This window comes from Taeniopygia guttata, chromosome 3 (genome assembly GCF_048771995.1).
Source record: "Taeniopygia guttata chromosome 3, bTaeGut7.mat, whole genome shotgun sequence".
Lineage (NCBI taxonomy): Eukaryota > Metazoa > Chordata > Aves > Passeriformes > Estrildidae > Taeniopygia > Taeniopygia guttata.
The window spans coordinates 20,434,229-20,449,488 of record NC_133027.1 but is presented as its reverse complement, the minus strand read 5'-3'; the positions used below and the strand labels follow the sequence as shown (position 1 = coordinate 20,449,488).

At 45.8% G+C, this 15,260-nt stretch overlaps 1 protein-coding gene across 3 annotated transcripts in view; it reads right to left on the bottom strand.

Annotated features, from left to right (window-relative positions):
• Positions 1 to 15,260, bottom strand: part of PXDN (peroxidasin) — a 93,655-nt gene that overhangs the window by 58,213 nt on the left and 20,182 nt on the right. The gene's annotated exons all lie outside the window — the stretch shown is intronic.

Genomic DNA, 15,260 nt, shown 5'->3' with positions numbered 1-15,260 from the left:
ACTACTCAATTCTTTAGTTCTGGGTAAGGAGGCTTAAGTGCCCTGTGCTGTCTTGCTTTTAAAACATGTAAACCCAGCTGCATGAACCTAGACATTTTCTTATTTAATTTTACTTTCTCTTGTTTTTTTTATATGTTTCTACCACCTTCAGTTTCCTGTTAGCTCTACAGCTTAATGAGAATTTCTACAAGAAGAAGGAAATCTATTTCCCAAGCAGCGCTCTGCAGAGAAAGCACGGACAGGGAGCAAGGTGGAAGTGGAGCAGGGATGTGGGGAAACACCTTGGCTGTGCCTGTCTCACCCCTCTCTCCTGCTGAGAGCAGGCAGCAGGGCTTCCCACCTCTGCCACCTCCTGCCACCCCCTGACTCCATGTCTGGCTACTGTACTCCAGCAGCTCAAAATTGATTTAACCAACTGGTCAGAACCAGCAACAAACCCATGCAAAAGAACCCAAAACAAGCAGGAAATAATTTTCTGCCTGGTAAGCAAAATGGACAGGCTTCTTGGGAGAGCACTCAGGTGAAAGGAGGACTACAGGAGCAGGGGAAAGGAAGCAGGGTAATAGATCTGTCCTCTTCCCTAGAAACAGAGCGAGGACACCACGACCTTATAGTGTCTGGTAAGCAAACAGAAGGGAAGCAAATGGAAAGTAAGTAAAATCTAAAAGACTGTTATCACGTATCTTAGAACACATGCTTAGCAATTGTTTTCAAAAAGTAGGACATAAACATGTCACAACTGTAATCTTTGCACCACACCTGGTCTCAGTTAAAACAAATATGCTCTGCATTTTAACAAGTAATATGTTAACAAAAGTCTCTCTGCAATTTGGTCAAAGGAAATACAGAAGAGCAGACAATATGTCAGCTGCATCCTAATCCCATGCAACCCCACTGGCTGAGGCTGTATTAATGGCAGGTATAGTTGTTGGAAGTCTTTTATAAAGACCATACTTGAGCATCATTTCTCATGGATCCACCCGTCAGGACTTATTCAGCTCTGGAATAATGGCCTCAGAAGGACTGCAAGGAAAGGATTAGACATGTGGTTCTGTTTGCATTACACTTCACCAAAATACTTGATCAATGACTGGAATAAATGAGGGATGCAAACTCTATTTCTTATTTAGATATGTAGCTAACTGCCTATAGATATGCTGGACAGCTCGTTTACACAACACTCAGCGAATGAGGATTTCCATATTTAGAAACACAAATTTTCACAGCCCTAACTTGTTCTTCACAAGAGCACTTCTTTAGTTCTGCTTTAACAGCATTATGTTTGCTCATCCCTCAGATGTTTTATGTGTCATAGATATATGTTCTTGATGAGAATGAGACACTGCCTCTGAACCTCAGGTTCCAAGATATTCTAAACAACCATGGAATGTCATACCCTGCACTGAGAGAAGATACAGCAGATCCCTCTGTAAGAATCATTGGACATGACATACTACTTTATTTTTCTTGCTTTTTCTAGATTATCTGAAAGTTTATTGTGTTCTAAAGGAGCATTTTAGTTTTGATCAAAATAGTCAAAAGTGAAAAAAAATTCAACATTCATTAATGGAATATTGGAAACCGAGTATTTTTCAAAAGCCTCAAACTACTATAACAACTAGCAATATTTAGTTTCTAAAAAACTCTTTTTTAGATATAAAATAATATACATTCATCCATATGACAAGCAGGCCTATTCCCTACATGGGTGCAAAGACAATAAATAAAAATTTAACTTTTCTGAAGGCAAGCAAGGAGGCAGCCCACTGGGTCAGCAGCAAAATGAACCCCCTTTTGATGTATCCAGTCTACTCTGCAGTAACTCATGAGGATAACTGGGGATTAGGAACACCAAGCAATTACATGCATTATTACATGCAGCACCAAGCTGCATGTAATACTATATCTAGTGGTATTTATCTCGAAGCGTAATACTACTGCTCTTCTCATATGAAGCTGTAAAAGCTAAAGAACACATCAAGCTTGAAATTCTACCCATTCATTTTCATTCTACATAAAGATATGAGAAAAAGGAGCTGCAATAAAACACAGCACATAAATTTTCTCTAGAGCACAGTAAATTTTGTATCTGTAAGTAAAATTATAAAGAATATATATGTTTTGTTCAAAGTCAGTTCTACAATTACATTAAAATTGGAGAGAAAAAACAATGTTAACCTTACTAAAATTTAGAATTATAGTTTTATTATTATCCATATTTATTATCCATTCTTTCAAAGAATATTTCCTTCTTCAAAGGAAGTAACACTTATCAGTGTTTACTCAAAGTATTTTCTTTAATTTTCAGCACAAAACCCCCCAAAATAAAGAGTTAAACAGCTCACAAATTAAGAGGATAAAACTTAAATCATAAACATTGAAGATTTCCAAAGAAGAAATCTGTCAAACCGTGATAATTTCCCTATAAAACAAGATAATAAACAAGAGGATAAAGGAAATAGAATTTACATTGCATGCATTAGTTTAGGGAGTGTGGTATATGCCATTCACATAAACAATAGAGGAAATCTCCGTAAACCAAGTGTTCAACTGTGGTTCCCCCCCTCACACAGACCCCCGAATAATCCAACTAGCTCAGAGATAAGGGGCTGTGAGGGGAGGAATATCAGGAGAAGGGTAAAGATATTCAAAAGAGGCTCTCACCCCAGGATAGGTTGGTTCAGCTCTCTTTATTCTGTGATGTCCTTGGGGGAGAGCGGGGGAAAAGAGAACGAACAGGAAATGTCAGGGGTCTATATAGGCTTTGGACAGGGTGGGCTTTCCTGGCTCTCCACCAACCCCTTTGGGGTAGAAAGGAGGGTCCAGGGGTTATCTTGATCAGAGTCACAGGGTCCCGGGGGAAGGGGGGGCAGAATGGCCATGAGCTCACTGTAAAATTCAACTGCTAGAGGAAAAAATATGCAAGACCAGTTAATGAAGTGAAAGGTTCACTGCCAAACCGAATTGGCAGAAATCAGATTCAGTAGAAGAAAAAAAAAAAGGAAAAAAAACAAACCCATTCCATAAACAGAATGCACCATTTCTCAGGCTTGAAATGTCATGCTCCCATAGCACAGACACCATATCCAGCTTGTGATAACAGAATGATTTCAGGGAACAGAAGAGCTCAGAGCAAAAGCCCAACAGCAATCGAAACATCCCCTTGGAGAGCAAATGGCAGGAATGAGGATTGTGTTAAAACTGAAAAATGAGTATGGGTAGCACAAATAGGCCATTATAGAGCAGAACTTCAAATGCATTTTCTGTTGCTGAAATAATTGTGGTCAATCAGCATGATGAGGTTTCTTGACCCTTTTTCTCTGACTAGTTCCGGCCCAACCATGCCACGACTTTCACTCACAAAAGCCTGTTCCCTGCCCATTCATTCTCTTTCACCTTTTTTGCTGCTCTCCATTTCACTCTTACAAACTGACATATCCTGGCTGGATGCTGTGCTTTGGACCAGGGCAAGCCTGACTCCCACTGACCAGCAGGAGTGCACCAGGAGGTTAAAACAGCAGACTAAGGGAAGCGCCACTCAGCTGTCGACTGTCATTTTTTCCCCCTCTTAATCTCTAAACAGTAAGTGAAACGACCAATTAAAGAAATGCAAACACCTGTGATGCTGGCATTAAATTTTAGGGCAATAATGATTCAAAGCTAAATGTCTTGCATTTTGTTTTTAAAATAAAAATCTATTACATATAATCCCGATTGTCTCTTTTATTACGTGTTTCAAAGTGAAAACATTTACTTCTTGAAATTGTAGCTGGACAACATAATTCAAGTTGAAAAATCCACTTCAGCCGCACAGGCTTCCAGAGAAGTTAAGCCCATCATTTTGAAGCGCGGATTGCCTGAATAACACAAACAAAACATGTCCATGATAGCCAGTAAACTGACTGCTCTCAAGGGTTATTTTCCTGGCTGCACTCAGGAGTCTGTTCTGCGCTAATCCATGGAGCATGACCAGGAAATGTTCGGCAGAGCGCGAGGCTGCGTGGGCCAAGAACGTGCCAGGGAGCAGGCGGTCAATTTAGCAATTGGATGCCCTTGAGATTCACATTCCAGCGCCTCGGAATGGCCGTGGTCCCACAGCCATGGCCAGGACACGAGCCAGGCAGGGAGTGCACACACGCTGGCTTTGCAGGCTTCCTGCATTCCGTTACCTGAACAGGGCTGTGGGAAGATCTGTAAGGCCCAGATGTATGGCATGTAAATAACTACAATATTTGTATATGTTTCCTTTTCTGTCACAAAGCAAATGAGAAATGTGCTGTAGACACTTTTTGTCTGGATGAAAATGAATCCTGTTTTTAATCAATTCTTTATTTCAACTAACAGCATCCATTTGTCTCCCATCTTTACACTGCCCATTTTTAACTATTTCCAATTTAGCATTGAAAATTAACTTTTAACAATATTTTTATTTAATTAAACACAGTGAAAATTTCTAGGTCTATAAAAATTAAAAACCATTACTGACCCATAAGATCCAATGCTACTGTGGCATATCCTGCACTGCAGGACATTCTTTAAAGTTTGCACTAGCAGTGAGCAGTAATGAAAGATAGGGTTTCTCTCCTAAAACATCCAATAGTGTATGGCAACATCAGGCCATATGAATTCATTGCAACTTTACAAAATAACACTTTATAAACACTAAAGACCTTACTAAATATTTGGACATATGACAGTCACACAAGGTACACAGCAAACAGTACAAAATTGACCTTAAACATCAAGCAACTTACAAGAAGAACTAATTAAAGAAGTTTCTGTTTGAAATCTCTGAGAGAAGGGATTGCTTTTACTGAGATCAAACCATGAGCTGAACATAAAAGTGCAATTTTTTATATAAAATGCTTAAAGTGCAGTTTTCCTTTATTCTTTTTTTTCTAGTTATTGCTAAGCAACATACAGGGTGGAAAGGTAAAGATTATAATTCCATTATTTTTATAAAGCACATTACTTTTATAAAGTATAAAGACTTCAGGTACTTCAATATTATTTCAGATGCATTTTTACGCATGCTTGAATTTTAAAGATTCTGTTGCTTCATCAAAATCAGAAAAATCATTAACTGTTCTAAGTCAAAAGTATTTGAAGTAGGGTTGTGAAGAACATAGCGTGTGCTCTTATCATGCACCTCAAAAGACAGCCACCTTTGCATCAGATTGTGGATACTCAACACCAAAACTGGGCACTCACAGTCATTGCTCCACCAGTTATAACCTACTGATCTCAAATAATAAGCACTCATTAGTCGGCAGTTATGACAAAAAGTGTCATCCTAAGCAGGACAGATGTGAAAATTCCTTATAAAGAACTGATGGAGCAGCAATGGGAAAGACACCAGGGCTTCTACTCTGCTTATGTACTTCTCATCTCTCCCTGAGGACTGGGCATCCTGTGACTTACTAGGGCTTGGAGGACATCCCAGAGATCCCCCCCATTGCTAGAGAGTATATTAAAAATGGCTTTCATTTTTTCAATTTTAATCTGTGTCAGAAAAAAATTTGTCATGACCCAATACTAAGATATTTAATAAAGAAATTAAACCCAAAATTTAATGTTCTATGCTACTGCTTCTTCTACAGTCATCTTTCTCTATATATACACGTATAATTAGCCAATTGTAACATGGATATAGAAACACTGTATTAAGTGATGATGTAATTAAAAACATTTATCTTGGGAGATACTGTATGTATGCAAAGCATAACATCAGGGCATTCACAAAAAAACCTCACTCTGCATGTCACAGAAATGAGACAATTCAAGAGATTTCAAATCTAGTATCATAACTACAAGTATTCTTGGTTACTCCTAGCTAGAGGATAGAAATGAAAGCAAAAATAGAAATTATTTTATTTAAGGCTCATTTCCTTGGGTGTAACAATAAGATTTACAAAATGTAGTATAAGGAAAGAGTTTCTAACTGTAGCTGCTAGAATTACCAACACAGCCCCAAAATCTTAGTCCAAAGTAAGGGAGATAATTTAGTTTGCTTTGACACTTCTATTCTTTGAGATAAATGCTTGAGAGGGGAATTCTATATGCAAAAGGAAGATTTAAAGCACAACATGTAAGTTGACCTTCTGTTTATACCTCTCTCGATACTGAAAAAAATAAATGCAAAAATAGACTTTTGATCCTATTTCCTTCTCACATTAAAGAATAAGTTTGTTGTTGTTTTAACTGTTAGGGCTGAGAAGGACACTGGTCAAACCAAGCACTGATGCCAACCAATTGTGCAACACGAAGCTATGTCTTACTTAGTACTTTTTGGTTAGACCTACTATTTCATATCACCTGGACTTCCCAACTTGAGAAGATCCCTTTAATAATTTGTTAATCTTCGAGGATCTGTTGTAAGCTTTCCTAGCCCAAAAAGGAAAGTATCCTCTTACATTGCTTAATAAGACTAAATGCAAACAACAGAACAACTTAAACACTGAATTCACGTACACTTGTTATATTTGTTCTAGGGACTTATTGACCAGCATATTGCACCCAGGTATCACAGAGTAAAGATCATATTCACACATTCATGCTAAGGAACACTACATGAAAAGGAGAGTAAGTAAAACAAAGTAATTTTTAAAAAGCAGTGTCTCCAAAACCTGTATCTGTAAATACAGAATAAAGCAAATTTACCACTGGCAAACTAGTATAAAGTATTTAAACTGAAGTTTTGAAGAGCTGCATTTTTTTTAGCCTGTCATATTGAAAGCATCTGATTCCATACTTTAAATTGAAATTAGTTGTGTATCTGTTAGCTTTGGACAAGACAAAGGCAATTTGGATGAAACCAACTTAGTCATACAATACGCTGCTTCAAATGCCATGCTGACCCATTAAGGACTTTTATTACCAGTCTTCATTTAAAAGCAAAATACTACAGCATTTACCAACGAAACCAAATCCTGATTTTTATTAGCAATGAAGGTAAGTATCTCATTACCTTGTTTCAAGGGCTAACCAGTACTTCAGCACTGGTTTAAGATATGAATTAACTTTAAATTTTAAGTTATTTCCTCAGCTAAGCAAAATCACCACAGCAGCAAAATGAAAAAATCTAAAAGAACACTATTGTCTTAAGTATTTTAAAAATGGACAGGTTCTCAAATGTCCAAGCTCTGCTGCAAAGCTAGATGTTTTTAAAAGGTCGAGTGAAAATTATTTAAAGCTAAACCTCTTCCTCTATAAGTGATTATAAAGTGTATGGTAATATAATCATCATTACTTTTATCTGACAAACTAAAAGAGAAGGTAGTGGCAGAAATAGGGCAAGCCTTAAAATTATTGATTTATCATTATCACAACATTCTGATATTGAGGGATATAAACAGTCTCAGAAAGATGCTTATGTGAAACACATAAGTGTTACAGATGAATAAGTGCACTTATTCATCTGTAAGGCTAGCTATGAAATCCTGATTAGCAACAAGAAGTTGCAACAAGATGAAATAGAAAATAAATTCCTTCAGCTGGAAAAGAGGTGCAAACTAGTTTTTTTTCCTTTAAAATGTAAAGTTTTCCTTTTTTCCTTTGCATTTTCCTTTAAAAAATAAAAAGTAGGGAGCAATTTAATAGATAAATATTAGATTTGTAGCCCTATTATATTCAAAAGGTAAATCAATAATTTAAGTTTACATAATTGCCATCATGTATTTAGCACTTATTCTGACATGTTCGTAAGGTAAGAATTGTCATAACCAGATGATTTTACCATTGCTAAAGCCAAAAGAACAAAATAAGTCACATATTTTTCCTAACCATTGCAGATAATTACTACCCAGCAGAAATAACCTATACCTTGAACACCAAACTGCTGTTTCTCAATACAGAACAAAAGATCTGCAAATGCCAGCAAGACTACACTGCTTATGTCTACTTTATTCTTATTCTTTTTTTATTCAAGGTCATCCCAGCAGGAAATGAAAAACAGCCATCAGCATAGTAAAAACATTCAAACAGAGCAGAGCATGAAAATTGCACAAAAGAGGTTATATAATCAAGTCAGTGGAGTAACTGGATGATGTCAATGGCACTTTAATGCTGCTTTAACTACTGCCCTGTAAAAAAATGTGTCACTTTGTTGAACAAACAAAGACACAGCCACCACTTAAAAAAAATAAAACCAAACCCTACTGTGGGAGGGGGTGTGGCTAGTGACCTCCCTGCATTGCCATGGGAGGCCACTGATGTGTAGCTTTCCCGCCTCCCAAGTTGTCTGTCATCTGTTCTCCCTTCCCCCAGTTTATGTCAATCATTTTGTTCCCCTTCCCTTTGTTCTGGAAAGTTCTAAGTTCTTTGTACCCCCATTGGTTCCTCCCTCGAAACCACTCCTTCCCTCTATCCCGGTTGGCCGTTGCCATGTCACTCTCCGTTGACTCCACCCTCATACCCTCACCCGGTTGGATGCTCTACCCTTTGACCCTCCTCCCTTGTAACTGTTATATACCCTGCCCCGCCCTGGTTCGGGGCTCTCAGAGCTGGCTCGCCCTCTGAGTGGTTGCTTCCCTTCGCCCTCCCTCGATAAACCCTCAGAATAAAGCCGCCTGAGAGACTCCCGCCTCGTGGAAGATTTTCTTTATTACCATCTCAGCGTGCCCGAAGTCCCCGACTCAGTCGGAGCGGACCGGACACGCCACAACTGGCGCCCGAACACGCTGACCCCTGCACGGAGTCAAGCGGAGAGCGTCTCCTCGACAGCTTCGACTCCGTGAGCCGGCTGCCCGAGGAAATCAAGCGCCGTTCGGACGTGGTTCCACGGACGACGGTGCTTCGTTTTCTGAAGACCCCTCGCCTCGTGGGCTGCAGACACCCGGAGGAGCAGGATCAGCAGCTTCGGTGAAGCTCCCTCGCACTCCGGACCTGCAGCGCTTCCACCCCCCTTTGAGGCTATCTTCTTTTCGACGGGCGTCTTTTGTGGTGAGTCTTTCGTGCCCCGTCTGGCACCTGACCCCGTCTCTTTTCTTTTCTGTTTCTCCTTTGCCTCCTTGGGGAATTTTTTAGCCGTTCAGACATAATGGGCAACCGTATGTCTCCGGCTCGGCGGGATTTTTACTCCCATGTTAAGTCCTCCCTTGTTCTGGGAAATATTTCTTTTAACAAAAGGGATTTAAAAGCCTTAATTAACTTAATTTTTGACCACCTTCCTGACACTGCGCAGGAAGATTTTAACTCGGTTCAATTTTGGGGAAAAGTTGGGCGTTTATTATACGATTTACAAGTTAAGGGGAATTTTAAAGTGGGACGTTTCTTTCCTTTATTTCATTCTATTTTTACGTTATTTAAATCAAAACGGGAGAGTTGGGCCCCCAGTTTTCCTAACCCTCATTCCGTCCCCCCCACTCCTAACCCCTTTTCCCCTAAGGGTGGGTCGGGCAGCAGACCCTGCCAAAGTCCGGCACAGGGTTGCCACCGTCTCCCTGCTGCTCCCCGTCCCATCCTGTCCTCTTTTCGACCTGGGACTGGCCACCCCAGTTCGACCCTTTCCTCGTCCCAAGACCCTCAGACCCCTGTCCCCAGTTTAAAACCTTGTTGTTCAATTCCTAATCTGTGCCAGCATACATCACAAAATGGCGCCGGCCGCATGGCCGAGCTGGCATCAGAAGCGCCACAAAATGGCGACTCAGCTCCTCCCTACTCCCCTCGGGTTCCCGCCATTTCCCCATTGACCCCTCCTCCGTCGAGTGCCGCCCCTGCGTCGGGTCCCGCCCCGTCTGATGCGTCGATGGTGTCATCGTCGGGACCCGCCCCCTCCGTCCCCTTGACCGCGCCCCTGGGTGGGCCCCCGGTGGGAGGGACCGGCCTACAGGAAGGCCACGCCCCTGTGGGTGGGAACTCCCTGCCGGAAGGCCCCGCCCCGGGAGGTGGGCCTAGTCCCGCCTCCCCCTCTCCAGCCACTTCCGGTTCCCACGCTACCGGAACCGGAAGTAGGCCTGGCCGGAAGCAGGCCATCTTGGCCTGCAGGGCTCCACGCCACCGGAGCCCAACGGTCAGGGAGAGGTTCAAGGCCCTCACCCGTCCTGCCTCATCCTCCGACGAGGATGAGGACAGGGACAGCCCCCGGCCCACACCTAGGTCGGGAGGCGGGTGGGCTAAGATACGGGCAGCGGCCATTGAGGACGGGGACTTAGACCTCGCCCGTGACCTTGGGCCTTTTGCGGCACCGGTGATAAGGGAGAGGGGAAAGCGGCCCCGGTGGGAGCAAGTGCCATACGCTGAGGTGAAGGAGCTGAGGAAAGCGGCAAAGGACTATGGCCGCGAGTCGCCATTCTTTAAAAATGTACTGGACCTTACTTTTTCCGGACGGACACTGGTACAGCATGATATCAAGTACATTGCCAAATCCCTGTTGTCCCCCACGGAACTGCTGCTTTGGGAGGTTCAGTGGAAAAAGCTGCTGAAACCTCTCATTATAAAGCACAACCTAGCAGCGACCCTGGGCACGGGTGATGAGGTAATGGAGGCTGTTGCGGGAGATGGAGAGTTCGGCCAGCCAGAGGACCAAATCCAACTACCAATTGCGCTCCTCGATGACATCAGAGAGGCTGGCCGTGCCGCGCTACTGAAAATACCGGACGGCAGAACTCCCTCCCAAAGTTTTTCCACCATCCTACAAGGACCGGACGAGTCCTTTATCAAATTTGTTGACCGCCTCAGAGAGGCCATAGACAGGCAGATAGAGCACCCTGCGGCGAGGGAAGAGCTCCTCCGAAAGATGGCAGTGACCAACGCCTCTGCGGAGACCAAGAAGATCTTGAGGGCGTTACCGCAGGACCCCGAGCCCACCATCTCCCAGATGGTGGAGGCATGCGTCAAAGCAACATCTACAGAGGTAACGGTCGCAATGGCAGTGAGTAAAGGGGTGGGGGAGGCAATGTTAAATATGAACACTGTGCGCTGCTTCGGGTGTGGCCAGATGGGTCACATACAAGCGAACTGTCCACACTGGCCCCCGGAGCAGTTCTACAACCCGTATATGCCTTCCCCAAGACCCCCACCCAGGAACTCTTTCCCGCCATACCAGCCGGCGGGAAACGGGCCGCGGAGCGCGAGGAGGGGCCGCGTGAGGACAACAAATGGCCCTTCTCAGCGCCCGAGCCTCCCTACTATCCGGGAGGATCAATGGCCCAGGGGACAGTTTCGGAGGATTGGCGGAGCACCGACGACGGACTTCGCCTCCTCCGAAGAACGGCCAACTTAGATCCTGGCCGCCGCCGGGTCCTCAAAAGCTCCATGACTGTCACTTTCCAGGATGAGGACCTGGTGAGAGTCCCCGCGGGGTTCCTGGAGCCCCCTCACTGCCAGGGCGAGGCGACCGTCCTCATCGTCGGAGACGCAAGGCACACACCCGACAGGATTTCCATCATCCCTGAAGTGGTGTGTGTCCCACCGGGGTCCGAGGTAACGGTCTCGGTCACCTGCCATGAGCCCCCCTACACCTTGGGCAGAGGACTCCCCTTCGCCCTGCTCTATCTGCTGGACTCCAACGACCTCTCTGAACGGAACTCTGGACAGGACATTCATGTTTTTCTGACTCAAAATGTAACTAAAGAAAGACCTATAATTCGGACTGTGCTTTCGTTACAGGGAAAGTCGGTGGCGATAGACCTAATGGCAGACACTGGGGCGGATGTCACCATCATTCCCAGGGCAAAGTGGCCCCGCGACTGGGAGTTGGTGCCCCCTTGTGGCACAATCTCCGGAGTGGGCGGAGCTGTCAACTCCATGCGCAGCCGACGCCTGGTAAGTGTGGAGGGTCCAGAGGGACAAATAGCCACAATTCGACCGTTTGTGGTTTCTTCCAATATTATGCTATTAGGCAGGGACGTATTGTCCCAGTGGGGTGCCCGCCTTGACATCCCTAGCCCTGCGTGGGATTTTTAGTGTGGGCCACTGCGGAGCGCACCTCCCCACCGTTGAATTGGAAGACCGATGTTCCGGTGTGGGTGGATCAGTGGCCCCTTGTGGAGGAAAAATTAAATGCGCTCAACGAACTTGTAGAAGAGCAGGTGCGCCTTGGGCATTTAATACCCTCCACCAGCCCTTGGAACACCCCTGTCTTTGTAATTAAAAAACCAGGCAAAGACAAGTGGCGCCTGCTCCAGGACCTCCGCGGGGTAAATGATGTCATTGAAGACATGGGCCCCCTCCAGCCTGGGCTTCCCTCACCCTCCATGCTTCCCCGGGATTGGCAGCTCGCAGTCATTGACATCAAGGACTGCTTTTTTAACATTCCCCTGTATCCTGGAGATGCCCCCAGGTTCGCCTTTTCCGTTCCATCGATTAATCGGGCGGAACCTTATAGAAGGTATCAATGGACCACCTTGCCCCAGGGAATGAAAAATTCTCCAGTGCTCTGCCAAACCTTTGTAGCACAGGTTCTTTCGCCAATCCGCCGGCTTTTCCCTGAAGCCATCATATTACATTACATGGACGACGTCCTTGTCTGCGCGGAGACGACCACCTACCTCCGCGCAGCACTTAATAAGACAATAAAAGCCATCAAGGAGGCGGGTTTCCAAATTGCGGAGGAGAAGATCCAGCTCTCCGCCCCGTGGAAGTACTTGGGCATCACCATCACAGGAAGGACCGTCGCGCCCCAGTCTGTGACCATCAAAGACGACCCACGGACCCTGCGGGATCTGCAGCAGATCTGCGGCACCATCACGTGGATCCGACCTCTCCTGGGACTCACCACGGAGGAACTGTCGCCCCTCTTCGAACTCCTGCGAGGAGACGGCGACCTGGCTTCTCCACGCGAGCTGACACCTGCCGCGAAGGGAGCCCTGGAGAGAGTCGCGGAGGCCATCAGATCCCGCCAGGCGCACCGTGTGGACCGGGTCCTTCCTATTACCCTTGCCATCTTGGGTAAGTGCCCAAACTTCCATGGGTTGCTGTTTCAGTGGGATGCTGGGCGTAAGGACCCACTCCTTATCATCGAGTGGCTGTTCCTTCCGCACCAGCCCCCAAAGACCATCTCCACACCCGCTGAATTGATGGCCAAACTTATTATTAAAGGCAGGCAACGCCTCCGGACCCTCGCAGGGTGCGATCCGGCGTGCATTTATGTCCCTTTAAATTTGGAACAATTAGAGTCTCTTCTACAAACAAACGAAAATTTACAAATTTCTTTAGACAGCTATCCTGGCCAAATCTCCATACATTATCCTAAACATAAACTGTTTAAGGATACTTTCTATTTGGCTCCAAAATCTTACAAAAGTAAAACACCAATTAAAGATGCTCTCACAGTGTTCACTGATGGATCGGGAAAATCCCACAAATCAGTGATCACTTGGAAGGACCCGGAGAGTCAGAAGTGGGAGTCTGACATCCAAATCGTTGAGGGTTCCCCCCAGATCGCAGAACTTGCTGCGGTCGTGAGAGCATTCAAAAAATTCCAACAACCTTTCAATCTGGTCACTGATTCGGCGTATGTAGCCGGGATAGCGGAGCGGGCAGAACATGCCATGCTCAAAGAAATTCAAAACAAAAAATTGTTCGGGTTGCTCACGGAACTAATTTGGCTGATCTCCCACCGCGAGCAACCCTATCACATAATGCACGTCCGGGCGCACACAGACCTGCCAGGAGCCATCGCTGAGGGTAACCGGAGAGCAGACCACTTAGCAGCGGTTATCGCCACCACCTCTTCTTCGGTACATTCGATTACTAATACCATCCCAGACATCTTTGCACAGGCAAGGCTCAGCCATGCGTTTTTCCACCAGAACGCTCCTGCCCTTGCCAGGCAATTCAAAATCTCGAAGGAACAGGCCAAGGCCATCCTCGCCACTTGCCCCAGCTGTCAGTCCCTCGCCCTTCCACCAGTGGCGTCAGGGGTTAATCCCCGGGGACTGGGAGCTTTGGAGCTGTGGCAGATGGATGTGACACACTACAATGCGTTTGGCCGTCTCAAATACATTCATGTGTCAGTTGACACATTTTCAGGTGCCATCTTCGCCTCTCTCCATACCGGAGAGAAGACGAAAGATGCGAAAAAACACTTATTCATGGCGTTCGCAACGCTGGGAGTCCCGAAGGCAATTAAAACCGACAACGGCCCGGGACTCACCTCAAAACAATTCGAACTGTTTCTGCAGCAATGGGGTATCAAACATACCACCGGAATTCCTCACAATCCCACAGGGCAGGCCATAGTGGAGCGCTCCCACAAAGAACTTAAGAGATTGCTCGATCAGCAACATGACGCGGCGTTGTCCATGACTCCGGTCGAGCGCCTTTGCAAAGCACTTTATGTACTGAATTTCTTAAATTGCACCGACCGTGAGCCAGACCCGCCCGTCATCAGGCACTTTACAAATACCACCCGAGCACTTTTGAAGGAGCGCCCACCGGTCCTTGTCCGGGACCCGGAATCCCGAGCCATCACAGGGCCCTTTCCCTTAATAACCTGGGGGAGAGGGTATGCCTGTGTTTCAACAGCTCATGGCCCCAAGTGGATTCCGGGGAAATACGTGAAGCCATTCCTAGAAGATGCCCCAGCTGCAGAACCACCGTCGCCACCGAACCCACAGGCTGCGTCTCCCACGACACCGGATGACGCGGTCGCATGGAGAAGAAGAAAGAAGAAGAGGACCGGGAGCCGTCCCAACTTGGTGTCCCGAGTCCTCATCACCAGACTGTACCACCCACCGGACTCGACATCGCAAAATACCCCTTCCCCCCCAGTTACCTTTCCCTTACCCCCTTACCTTACCCGCTTTCCCTATACCCCAGTGCCCTAAATTGTTTACTTTTTAACCTAAAAGGGGGAGCTGAGAGGGGAGGGAACCAAGCCTCTTCTGTTATTTACGTTTTTCTCCTGTGTTATTAGAATGAGGATGGCTGCCCACATGTCACCAATCCGGGAAAAACGTCAGGAATCGCCCCACTGCGCCCAGCTGGCCGTCGCCGTGGCCTTCGTCATCCTGTGGCTACAAGCGGCGGACGGCTGGATTGTTCAGCAGCCGAAAGAGAACGTGTGGGTCACGCTCGCCAAGTCCTTGCAGCAGGACAATCTATGTTTGGCCATGGGCAGTGTGGACAACCCCTTGTCCACATGCCTGGTGGGGGTTCCCCTGGTTGCCGACGATTGGCCAGTTTTCAACTCCGACCTACTCCGAACCACGGGTAAGAGACCCAACCCGGTCGACACTTGGGACGAGTGGACAAAAATTCTATCAAACAGTAAAGAGGAACCCCAAGAATTGGACCTGCTGGGGTCCTCTCACGCAGAA